The 13,026-nt window shown below is 45.7% G+C and overlaps 1 protein-coding gene across 6 annotated transcripts in view; it reads left to right on the top strand.

Annotated features, from left to right (window-relative positions):
- AGPAT4 (1-acylglycerol-3-phosphate O-acyltransferase 4) overlaps positions 1–13,026 on the top strand; it is a 136,236-nt gene that overhangs the window by 33,824 nt on the left and 89,386 nt on the right. The gene's annotated exons all lie outside the window — the stretch shown is intronic.

Below are 13,026 nucleotides of genomic sequence, written 5' to 3'. Positions count from 1 at the left end.
CAAACCCTCCCATGGGTAGACTGGTACAGCGTCAGAGCTAGTAGTCCCCGTAGAAGTATCAAGAATCATTCTGGTCTTCGAATGGGAAGAGTACAGCCCAGGAAGTGGCTTCCATGTCCAGCTTGGTTTCCCTCATTCCTATCTGAGATTATGTTGGCGTGAATGGAGTTCTAAGGTCTGGCTTCCTGATTTGCTACAGACATTTAACCAGTGCTCGGGGAACGCTGATCTGTCGTGCAACGTAATGTTTTACTGTCTCTAAGAGATGAAGTGATGGAAATGGTAACCCACTCCAGTATTCTTACCTGGGAAATCCCTTGGACAGAGGAGCCTGGCGGGCTACAGTTGATGGGGCCACAAAGAGTTGGACATGGCTGAGCGGCTAAGTGATAAGAACAAAGGGAGGAGTGGTTAGGTGGGCAGGAAGGCAAGCCACAAGGGGAGGAAGAATGCTCAGAGCTTCGTCCCTCCTGCCCGAGGGGTGGGGCTGGTCACTGCCAGTGCTTCATCTGTTTAATGAACGGTTAGTGTATTGATCCCTACGGTTCATTTCTTCTGTTTATGGTATTTAATGTGTGCAATTGTAGTGTGAATTAATGAAGGAGGGAAGGATCTCTGAGTAAATGCCTTGGATACAGCTCACTAAAGATTTGAAAATAAGCCCATTTAGATTCTAACCAAAAATAAACGTCAGGTCTAAGAGTTAAAAGATATAAAGTTAATCGTGGAAAAATGAGGTGAAACAAGCAAATGTGTGTCAGTTCTCTGCAGGACAAGAATTAAGGGTGGAAGGAAGGCCTTTCTAAGCTTAAACTTTCTGAAAGAAATCACAGTTCTTACTCCATAATAATTTAAGGCTCTAATAAGCCAAAATACCGGGCTTCCCTGGTGACTCAGATGGTAAAGAATCTGTCTGCAATGTGGGAGACTCAGGCTCAGTCCCTGGGTTGAGAAGATCCCCTGGAGAAGGGAATGGCAACCGCTCCAGTATTCTTGCCTGGAGAACTCCATGGACAGAGGAGCCTGGTGGGCTACAGAGCCTGGGATCTCAAAGAGTCAGTGAATTGCTTTGACCTTTGACCTTTTGGACTGGAAAATTGGTCACTGTACATGAAAGGGGTAAGATGTGTGTTCTGTTTAATATATGACGAGCTCGTGCAAGTCAACATACAAGAGATAGATGAGTAAAAAATCCACTTCACTTGTGGCCCCCAAAACACACATTAAAACAGTGAGACGTAACTTTTAAAGCATGAAATGTTAGTCTGGTTTTTATTGCTTTTAAATGAGAATTCTTATTGTTGACAAACGTGGTGGAATGGGTACTTTTGTAAATTGTTGGTAAGAACATAAATAACTATTAACTTTTTGGAAATCAGTTTGGCAAAATTCACCAGATGCCATTAGATGTTTGTTCCTTGAGCCCGGAAATCCTGTGTCTAGGAATTTATTCTAAAGAAATTATCCAAAATTCAGGGGAAAAAAAACTTTATAACTGGACTTGCTATTAAATAATTGGTATGTTCATTCAGTTCAGTTCTGTCTCTCAGTCGTGTTCGACTCTTTGCGACCCCATGGACCGCAGCACGCCAGGCCTCTCTGTCCATCACCAACTCCCGGAGTTTGCTCAAACTCATGTCCATTGAATCCGTGATGCCATCCAACCATCTCATCCTCTGTTGTCCCCTTCTCCTCCCACCTTCAATCTTTCCCAGCTACAGGGTCTTTTCCAATGAGTCATTTCTTTGCATCAAGTGGCCAAAGTATTGGAGTTTCAGCTTCAGCACCAGTCCTTCCAATGAATACTCAGGACTGACTTTTTTATCCTTGACTGGTTTGATCTCCTTGCAGTCCAAGGGACCCTCAAGAGTCTTCTCCAACACCGTTCAAAAGCATCAATTCTTTGATGCCAAGCTTTCTTTGTTACTTACTAATAAAAAGACAAAAGAACAGTAAATAAAACAACAATGAGGTGATAAATTAACAATTATGATATGTCCAGTGCAGCTACTAGATTATGTGTATTGTGATAAGGACATTGAAAATGATCTCACTGAAGGTTAATAAAAGGGCATATAAAATTGATTTAATGTTAAGACCTCAGCTATATTTAAAAACTAAAAGCCTCTGCAACGGTTTTATCTAGCAGAGAAAAAAAAAAGCCAGTGCATTCACCAAGGACTAGGAGAAAGTAAACCCAAAACGTCGATAGCTGTGACAGGTGGTAAAGGTTTTACCTTTCAGAACTACAGATTTTTTTATAATGAATGTGAAGTACTGTTATAATGGGAGAAATTGCCTTTAAAAAATTTCACGACTTAAGTGGCTTACTCAGTGAGAGTAATTTCCTTTAGTTTTATCAGATTTTATTTTAATAGAAGATTCTTTGCTTAAAAAGAGTCAACTCTTCTCAACCAACATCTGAACTCCCCTACTGGGGTTTAAGTAGGTAATTTGCTTTCATTTTAGTTATTTTCTTGTCAATTTGGTACATTGCTTCATGCAATTTCAGTGTTCTAGAAGAAGAGGATTCTATGCTTGGTTACAGGATATAATGGTTTAGAAAGAAATTCTGTGGGTTTATCTGCATGGCTTCTGTAGGGAGAATAAATTGTTGGGTCATCGGCTCTACTCTTATGGTAATGGGAAAGAAACATAGGACTTTCTCGTTTCTGCTATCCTTTGGTACATTGTTTTTGACAATTCAGGGTTATTGGTATGGAGACTAAATCAAATTAGATCATCTAGAGATGTTGCTTGAACCAACATCTACTAAGCATCTATTTATTTTGTAAGAAGGGCAAGAGTGGGGATTCATCCAAGGCCTAGAAATAATTACTCAGTAAGTGCTTTAGTTTATTTAACCTGGTCAGTCAGTTTAGTCGCTCAGTCATGTCTGACTCTTTGCGACCCCATGGACTGCAGCACGCCAGGCCTGCCTGTCCGTCACCAACTCCTGAAGCCTACTCAAACTCATGTCCGTCGAGTCAGTGATGCCATCCAACCATCTCATCCTCTCTCATCCCCTTCTCCTGCCTTCAGTCTTTCCCAGCATCAGTGTCATTTCCAATGAGTCAGTTCTTCACATCAGGTGGCCAAAGTTTTGGAGTTTCAGCTTCAGCATCAGTCCTTCCAAAGAACACCCAGGACTGATTTCCTTCAGAATGGACTGGTTGGATCTCCTTGCAGTCCAAGGGATTCTCAAGAGTCTCCTCCAACACCACAGTTCAAAAGCATCAATTCTTCAGTGCTCAGCTTTCTTTAGAGTCCAACTCATATCCATACATGACTACTGGAAAAACCATAGCTGTGACTAGACAGACCTTTGTTGGCAAAGTAATGTCTCTGCTTTTTAATATGCTGTCTAGGCTGGTCATAGTCTTTCTTCCAAGGAGCAAGCGTCTTTTAATTTCATGGCTGCAGTCACCATGATACTGACCCACATAAAACATGGAGCAGGGCTCTGTAAGAATCCGCTGTGCTTGCTTTCAGAAGTCTAGTGCAGTGATGTAAACAAAGCCATAACAATAAATACGAAGCAGTGACTTTTTGATGTATGGATGAATGGATAGCTTGGTGGACAGATGATCTAATGAATGAATTAAGTTGTTAGTGGATGAATGAATGCTTGCCTGAATCCCAGAAAACCTGTCCAGATGCTGCTTAACAGACGCTGGAAAGAAAGTCACTGCTTTCACTGCTCATCCTCTGCTCCTGAGCTTTGTGACTGAAGAACGTAGAAAAAGAAGAGGAGAGAGACAGGGCCCTGCTCTGTGTTTTGTCTTTGCTGTCATTAATGAAACTTTTCGAGGAACAGCCAGTCCATAATGACCCCAAAAGCATCATTCACCACTGAGTACTTCAATATTCTGTGGTCGTATTTCAGATCTATTGAGAAACAAGGATACTGTAAGTCAACTTATTTTGGGCGCTAACAGCCAGCAGTTCTGACTTCAATCAATGATTCATGTCAGGAAAGCGTCTAAGTGCATTTGTTTTCTAGTAAGTCTCACTTCGGGTCCATTATGCATGAGTCAAGTCAGAGGAATTGCCTGGGCTCATTGACATCCGTCTATGAAACTCAGAGAAATGGAAGGTTTAAAATCCAGCCTTTCGATCACCCACCACCCCACCCTCCCTACCACCCACCACCCCACCCTCCCTACCACCCACCACCCCACCCTCCCTACCACCCACCACCCCACCCTCCCTACCACCCACCACCCCACCCTCCCTACCACCCACCACCCCACCCTCCCTACCACCCACCACCCCACCCTCCCTACCACCCACCACCCCACCCTCCCTACCACCCACCACCCCACCCTCCCTACCAGAGCAGGGTGGGCAACAGCACGGTCTTCAAGAATTCGAGGCTCAAGTGTGCCTAATGACGATGGAGAGGGGCCCGCTGAGAGAAAGAGCCCGTTTGCTAGTGTCTATGATGCAGAAGAAAAAGAAGGCCAAGATTTCTTTTCTTTCTTTTTGTTGACTTCCCCTCCCTCAAGTTAGCTCTTCCGAGGCCCCACCTACAGAGAGATCTCTGCTGGTCATGACAGAGTCAGCAGGGTGCTTCTTCCCAACCCTACTCTCTGGTAAGGACCCAGGGTATGAAGGCCGTGTGGACTTCCATAAATCAGAAGCGTTCCAGTTGAGGGCGCCTGGCTGAATGGCCCCATTTCCCATTTTCTGAGCCATAACATCAAGAGTGGCTGCAGGTACCTAAGCACCCCCAGGAGAACCCCTGCATGTCCTTATGTCTTTGAAGTCTCCCACCACTCGTGTGGGTTCAGTGTGTCTGCCAGATTCTCCCATTAACAGAGGAGGGAGGTGAGATTTCTAGAGGCCAAGTCACCAAGGTGATATGGACACAAAGATAGATGCTCAGGGGTCAGACTCAGCCCCCTGACTCAATCCTGCTGCCTCCACTTCCGCATTTGTTTCTTTGATCACTAGTAGAGTCACCATTTCTGGGTTCCCAAGGAGAGCCCTAGTCCAGTGGCCGTGTCCCAGTGCAGAGTACCTTCCCGGACATTTAATACCCTTGACTTGCATTTGCACCTTTAACTGCCATGCATAGCTTCCCGTGGGCTTCCCTGGTGGTTCAACAGTCAGGAGGCCACCTGCAATGCAGGAGACATGGGTTCGATCCCTAGGTTGGAAGATTCCCCTCGAGAAGGAAATGGCAACCCACTCCAGTATTCTTGCCTGGAGAATCCCATGGACAGAGGAGCCTGATGGGTTACAGTCCATGGGGTCCCACGAGTTGGACACGATTTAGCGACTGCACCATAGCTTCCCATGCCCTCGTGGTTTTGTGACCTGGTTTTCAAGCTCTGGCTACTATCACGTCACATCTGCTTGGCTTTCTGAGATGGCCGCTCTCTGGGGACCTCTGCTGGTAGCAAGCCCTGCTCATGTGGCCATGGGCGGTGTTTCAGCGTGTGCGTGATGATGAAGAGTTACTGCTCCTGCTGAAGCCGGTGACCCAGACAGACCAGGCGGGCTAGGCCAGATGGAGTGGAGGGATTTGGGCCATAGTCTCATCTTTCCTGGAAAATGATGCCAGAGGCTGGGCTTGGTTGTGTCTGTTTGGTGGCATCCCCACAGTGTCCTGACCTGGCCACCCACAGACCACGTGCGGTCGTGTGTCCATATGGGGGCCTGTTTAAAGGTTAGAGCTTCTCAGTACTGGAAAGGTTAAAGTTGTGACCCTTCCTGCAATACATATTGAACATGAAAATTATAAGTGTAAGGAAATTTCCAACATAGTTTGGAACTTGCTGTAAGCCTTTATTTCATTTAATGTTTATTTCTATACATATTTTTACTGATTAATTTATTTGGCTGCACTGGGTCTTAGTTTTGGCATGGGGGATCTTTTAGTTCCGGCATGGGGGACCTGGTTCCCAGGCCAGGAATCAAACCTGGGCCCCCAGCTTTGGGAGCTTGAAGTCTCAGCCAGTGGACCACCAGGGAATCTCACAAGTCTTTAATTTTAAAGGCTTTTATTTTTATTGGTTTTCAGTTTATTCTGAAATATTGAAGAGCAGATTTAATGGAAAAAAAAATGGAGGTGCTATGATTTGCTGGGGACCCAAGCACGTGTCTGTCTGCGATAGTAACCAGCTCCGGGTTCACAGTGCCCACCCCAATCTGCTCCCTCGGTGATGCAGACACAGCTTGTATCTGCTTATCCTTTACATCGTCCATCTTGTCTGGCCAGAGCTGTGTTCTCAGCTCTTTATTGCAAGGCTCTCTGAGGTCAGGGAAATAACTGGTTTATTCACAGGGCAGCAAAGTGATGAGGGCTGGGTCTTGTCAATGCCAGTTTTTATTTTTCCTCCACGAGGTTAGAAAAAGGTTCATCTTTATTGTATGTTCAACTCATTTCTTTTCAATTTATCTTACGGCAGTATAGTTGATTCACAATGCTGTGTTCGTTTCTACTGCAGTGTGAGGTGGTTCAGTTATGCACGTACATACGTGCTTTTTGATGTTCTTCCCCATTTTGGTTTATCACAGGATATTGAATCTAGTTCCCTGTGCTGTACAGGAGGACCTCGTTTATCCATCCTGTACGAGACAGTTTGCATCTGCCAACCCCAAACTCCCAGCCCGTCCTTCCGCACTCCCCCTCCTCCCGACCCCCTGGCAACCCCGTCTGTTCTCTGCGGCTGTGCGTCCGTTTCTGTTTCCCAGAGATGTTCATCTCTGTCACCGCTTAGATTCCGCATACAGGCGGTAGCGTCTGGTATGTGTCTTTCTCTCTCTGACTTCCTTGGTCTGATCATCTCTAGGTACATCCATGTTGTTGCAAATGGCATTATTTCACTCCTTTTTATGGCTGAGTAGTATTCCATTGTATCAGTTCAGTTCAGTTGCTCAGTCATGTCTGACTCGTTGCGACCCCACGAACTGCAGCACGGCAGGTTTCCCTGTCCATCACCAGCTCCCAAGGCTGGCACAAACTCATGTCCATTGAGTTGGTGATGCCATCCAACCATCTCATCCTCTGTCATCCCCTTCTCCTGCCTTCAATCTTTCCCACCATCAGGGTCTTGTCTAATGAGTCAGTTCTTCACATCAGGTGGCCAAATATTGGAGCTCCAGCATCAGTTGTTTCAATGAATATTCAGGACTGATTCCCTTTAGGATGGATTAGTTTGATCTCCTTGCCATCCAAGGGACTCTCATAAGTCTTCTCCAACACCACAGTTCAGAAGCATCAATTCTTTGGTCCTCAGCTTTCCTTATGGTCCAACTCTCAGATCCATACATGACTACTGGAAAAACTATAGCTTTGACTATATGGACCTTTGTCAGCAAAGTAACATCTCTGCTTTTCAGTATGCTGTCTAGGTTTGTCATAGCTTTTCTTCCAAGGAGCAAGGATCTTTTGATTTCATGGCTGCAGTCACCATCTGTACTGATTTTGGAACCCAAGAAAGTAAAGTCTGTCACTGTTTCCATTGTTTCCCCATCTATTTGCCGTGAAGTGATGGGACCGGATGCAATGATCTTAGTTTCTTGAATATTGAGTTTTAAGCCAGCTTTTTCACTCTCATCTTTCATTGTCATCAAGAGGCTCTTAGTTCCTCTTCACTTTCTGCTGTAAGTGTGGTGTCATCTGCATATCTGAGGTTATTGACATTTCTCCCAGCAATCATGATTCCAACTGTGCTTTATCCTGCCCATCATTTCTCGTGATGTACTCTGCATATAAGTTAAATAAGCAGGGTGACAATATACAGTCTTGACGTACTCCTTTCCCAATTTGGAACCAGTCCGTTGTTCCATGTCCGGTTCTAACTGTTGCTTCCTGACCTGCATACAGATTTCTCAGGAGGCAGGTAAGGTGGTCTGGTATTCCCGTCTCTTTAAGAATTTTCCACAGTTTGTTGGGATCCACACAGTCAAAGGCTTTAACATAGTCAATAAAGCAAAAGTAGATGTTTTTTTCTGGAACTCTCTTGCTTTTCCGATGATCCAATGGATGTTGGCAATTTAATCTCTGGTTTCTCTCCCTCTTCTAAATTCAGCTTGAATATTTGGAAGTTCTCGGCTCACGTATTGTTGAAGGCTGGCTTGAAGAATTTGAGCATTACTTTGCTAGAGTGTGAGACGAGTGCAATTATGCGGTAGTTTGAACATTCTTTGGCATTGCCTTTCTTTGGGATTGGAATGAAAACTGACCTTTTCCAGTCCTGTGGCCACTGGTGAATTTTCCAAATTTGCTGGCATATTGAGTGCAGCACTTTCACAGCATCATTGTTTAGGATTTGAAATAGCTCAGCTGGAATTCCATCACCTCCACTAGCTTTGTTAGTAGTGATGCTTCCTAAGGGCCGCTTGACTTCACACTTCAGGATGTCTGGCTCTAGGTAAGTGATCACACCATTGTGGTTATCTGGGTAATCAAGATGTTTATGTACAGTTCTTCTGTGTATTCTTGCCACTTCTTCTTGATATCTTCTGCTTCTGTTAGGTCCATACAGTTTCTGTCCTTTATTGTGCCCATCTTTGCATGAAATATACCCTTGGTATCTTCAGTTTTCTTGAAGAGATCTCTAGTCTTTCCCATTCTGTTGCTTTCCACTGTTTCTTTGCATTGATGGCTGAGGAAGGCTTTCTTACCTCTCCTTGATAGTCTTTGAAACTCTGCATTCAGATGGATATATCTTTCCTTTTCTCCTTTGCCTTTCCCTTCTGTTCTTTTCTCAGCTATTTGTAAGGCCTCCCCAGACAGCCATTTTGCCTTCCTTTTTCGTGGGGATGGTTTTGATCACCACCTCCTGTACAGTGTTACGAACCTCTGACCATAGTCTTCAGGCACTCTGTCTATCAGATCTAATCCCTTGAATCTATTTGGCACTTCCACTGTGTAATGGTAAGGGATTTGATTTAGGTCATATCTGAATGATCTAGTGGTATTCCCTACTTTTTTCAATTTAAGTCTGAATTTGGGAATAAGGAGCTCACGATCTGAGCCACAGTCAGCTCCCGGGCTTGTTTTCCCCTTGTATGTATGTACACATCTCTGGCCACCGTCTGTTGACAGACATTAGGTGAAGAGTGCTTTTGTGAACAGTACCGCTGTGAGCATAGGGGTGCACGTCTTTTCAAATTGTAGTTTTCTCTGGTTATATGCCCAGGGGTGGGAGTGCTGGATCAGATAGCAACTCTACCTTTAGTTTTTATGAGGCCCTCCATACTCTTCCTCAACTCATTTCTTTAATTCAGTCTCTATGGGAACTGACAGGTGTTACCCATCATTATGGGCTTCCCAGGTGGTATATTGCTGCAGAACCTGCCTGCCAGTGCAGGTGACATGAGAGCCATCGGTTCGATCTCTGGGTCGGGAAGATCCCCTGGAGGAGGACATGGCAACCCACCCCGGTATTCTCTCCTGGAGAATCCCATGGATAGAGGAGCCTGGTGGGCTACAGACCAGAGGGTCGCAAAGAGAAGGACATGACTGAAGCAAGTTAGCACGCATCCATCATCATGAAGAGAGCCTCAGAACTGACGGCTCTGAAACTACCTTCCTTCGGTCAGGAACAGAGACACAATAACTTCATTAAAACTGGTGAATGGACTTTTTGGGGTCTTACATGCCTACTTTTGGCTCAGAGTCATTCTGGATTGTGTGGATGTCTGAAAAAGAAGGGCAAATGAGGAAAATCTCATGAAAACAAGCAACAGGAATGACTCGTGAGAGCCACAAGCAGAAAGTTTAGTAAGAAATGATGGTAGCTGGTTTGGGGCTGGGGGGTGGGAAGCGGCTGAAGGAGGGGGCGTGTGACCAGCAGCCTGGTTACACAGGCACGCAGAAGCCCCTCCGTGGCCTGAGCTGGCTGCTGCATCTCCTGGGGCAGCAATCCTGGAGGCGGGATTATTGCCTCCATTAAACAGATACGGAAACTGAGGCTCAGAGGTGACAAGTTCCTTTCCCAAGGTCGCACAGTGGGTAGATAGAGTCGACACCAGCAGCCGCCTGCTGAGGGTCCCCTTGGGCTGGGTTCCTTGGCCCAGAGGCTCTGTCACGGCCAGAGTGGGAGGGAAAGAGGTGGGCAGGGTGGTGAGACCGCTGTCCTGACCGGGTTGCCGTGGTGACGGTAGGCCTCGGAAGGAGGTGGTTTCTAAACTGAACAGAGCTCTCCTTTTTGTGTCTGGCGCCAACTGGTGATGCATGCCCCTCACACCCGCTCCCGGGGGCCCAGAGCTGGTCGCTGGCCATCTCCCCGCCCTTCCTCTCCTTCCGTTTCCATATTTTCAGCCTTCACAGGTGTGTGGCTGAGCGGACAGCCATGCCATGTGGCAGCAATATGCCTGTGAAGATCACAAGCATCTCCTTTCAGCCTCCACCCATCCTCCATTTCTGAAAAGCTTTCATGATTGATTGGCATAGACTCAAGGCAGAAAGGTGGCTGTTTCCTCACTTGGAAGGTTAATTTTCCTCATCTCATTTCAGTTTTGGGTTTCGTGACATGAGAGTTGTATCAGGACTTCATAAAATTTTTTGGAAACTTGCAGGGACTGAACATAATTTAGAAATGTGTTTCAGACTGAGTGTCTTATGAAGTAGTTCACGCACTCTCGGTTGTTGGAGACGCAGTTAGGCGCCAGCCCCCTCCAGCTGCCCCAATGCTGTGATGTCAGAGCTCTTGGCTCCCAGGAACAGTGGGAGAGCCAGATGGGGTTTGGAGACGGCAGGCATTCCACCTGGAAGGAAGGTGCGAACGGGGGCTCTGCAAGACTGACTGGTGGGGCAGTGGCTCAGAAACTCGTGATCAGCCCAACTGTCAGACAGGACCAGGAGCTGAAATGTGGAACCAAGTCCATGAAATAAGGCCAAGTGCATGTGGAGTGCAGCTGCCTTGGACTTCCTGTGTTAAAAGCAGCCTGACCTGAGCTGGGGCTTCAGACCTTTACCCCCCTTTTGACCTTTGCACGTTACCTAATCTCACTAAGGGCTTCCCTGGTGGCTCAGATGGTAAGGAATCTGCTTACAAAGTAGAAGACCCAGGTTTGATCCCTGGGTCGGGAAGATCCCCTAGAGAAGGAAAAGGCTACCCACTCCAGTATTCTTGCCTGGAGAATTCCATGGAAAGAGGAGCCTGGTCGGCTATAGCCCACGGGGTCACAAAGAGTAGGACACGACTGAGTGACTAACACTGTCTTTCAGTAGTCTCACTAAACCTCAGCTTCTTTATCTGTAAAATGGGGATAACAATGCCTTCCAGAGTAGGTTTTGGTGACAGTTATTGAGATAATGTGCGTGTGAAACTTTCAGTAGACTTACCTTGCCGCCCTGGTTACTGCTCAGGAGGCCTGAAATTTCACTCCTGATATTTCAGTCTGGTAGATGCCAGAGCTACGAAAGGCCTTAGAGAATGCTTCATTTAATTCCTTTTATCTTTGCCTTTTCTCATGACAGAAAAAGTTACCTAGCTTATCCATCTGGGTTTAGCTGAGCCCTGGTTTCCTTAGATTAGAGTTAAAACTCTTTAGAATTTGTTTTTCTCTTATAAGCTGTTCAGAAACAACTATTAAACTTAGAAACTTCAGTTTTCTGCAGACTTATGTTTTTATTATCCTAAAATTAGATTCTGGAAAGAGACTGAGGGTTATTTATTATCGGATATAATGAAAAAGTTGAGTATGATTTATGACTTCTCTGGAGTTTGGTTTATTTTAATGGACTTCATGGAGAGTACAGGAATATTAGACAAAGGACTGATCCATCAAATTTTAAATAAGCTAATTTTATAGAGGCTTCTGCCAGCCCATTAGTCAGTGATCATTTTGTAACTGAGGAATATTTTAGTTAGAGATGGTCCCCGAGACAGTTGGATTCAGGGTAGAACACTTTCTCTTTGGTTTTGTTTTGGGCCGTGGGCCAGTGTAACTCCCAGGAATCCAAAAACTAAATTTATCCTTGCTTCTCAGGAGGAAGTGCTGAGTGACGGCCGCGGGCTGCCACAAGTCAATTGCTGCCCTCTTGGAGATTTTTGCTAAATGTATTTAACCTAAAGTAGAACTGAGATCTGAAAACTGGATGACGGGAACACCCTACCCCTCATCTCACCTGGGTCAGAACCTGCATCCTTTGCCTTCCGGGCACCCTGTCCCTGGACATTTTGTGCCTTCCAGACCCCAAGTACTGGTCCAGGAACACACTCACAAAGATAACTGCTGGTGCTGTTTTTAGAGGGCTTCCCTGGTGGCTCAGGCGGTAAAGAATCTGCCTGCAGTGCAGGAGATGTGGGTTCGATCCCTGAGTTGGGAAGATCCTCTGAAGAAGGGAATGGCTACCCACTCCAGTATTCCTGCCTGGAGAATCCCATGGACAGAGGAGCCCGGCGGGCTACAGTCCATGGGGTCGCAAAGCCTCAGACACAACCGAGGGACTAACACACACACAGTGTTTTTTGGAGTTGTGATTATTCTTTCTATATATAATTTGGTGACCTTTATCTCTTAATATCATAACAAAAATCTATCCATGTTGTTCAGTCGCCCAGTCGCGTCCGGTTCTTTGCGACCCCGTGGACTGCAGCATTCCAGGCCTCCCTGCCCCTCCCCATCTCCTGAAGTTTGCCCAGGTTCATGTCCATTGCATCGGTGATGCCATCCGGCCATCTCATCCTCTGCCGCCCTCTTCTGTGTCTTACTACAAACCTATTATACTGCAACGTTCTTCTTTTGATTGTGTGGGTTTCCCATAACTCACTTGATTGTTTCCTCCTGTCAGAAATGTAAGTGGTTTCTATTTTTGGGTGCCTCTAAATAATACTGGTTGAATATCTTGGTGCAGAGAGAATTTTCTGAAAGCTAATTTTATCCTTGAGAGGGGTTGTCAAAGGTTGGTTTACGACCTCAGGTGGTGAAGACTCTGAGCTAATTCTGTGCATGTCGCATTGCTTTCTGAAAGCCGCAGTGGTTGTCCTCACACCCAGCATGGGTCCTGATTTACCTCGTCTCCTTTAAAGTGCTGTATTATCCATTTTAGTTTGGAATATA

Source organism: Bos grunniens, chromosome 9 (genome assembly GCF_055505025.1).
Source record: "Bos grunniens cultivar Pamir isolate PY7600 chromosome 9, Bosgru_T2T1.0, whole genome shotgun sequence".
Taxonomy (NCBI): Eukaryota; Metazoa; Chordata; class Mammalia; order Artiodactyla; family Bovidae; genus Bos; species Bos grunniens.
Note: the sequence above shows the minus strand (reverse complement) of the source record. Positions and strands in the feature narration are given on the sequence as shown.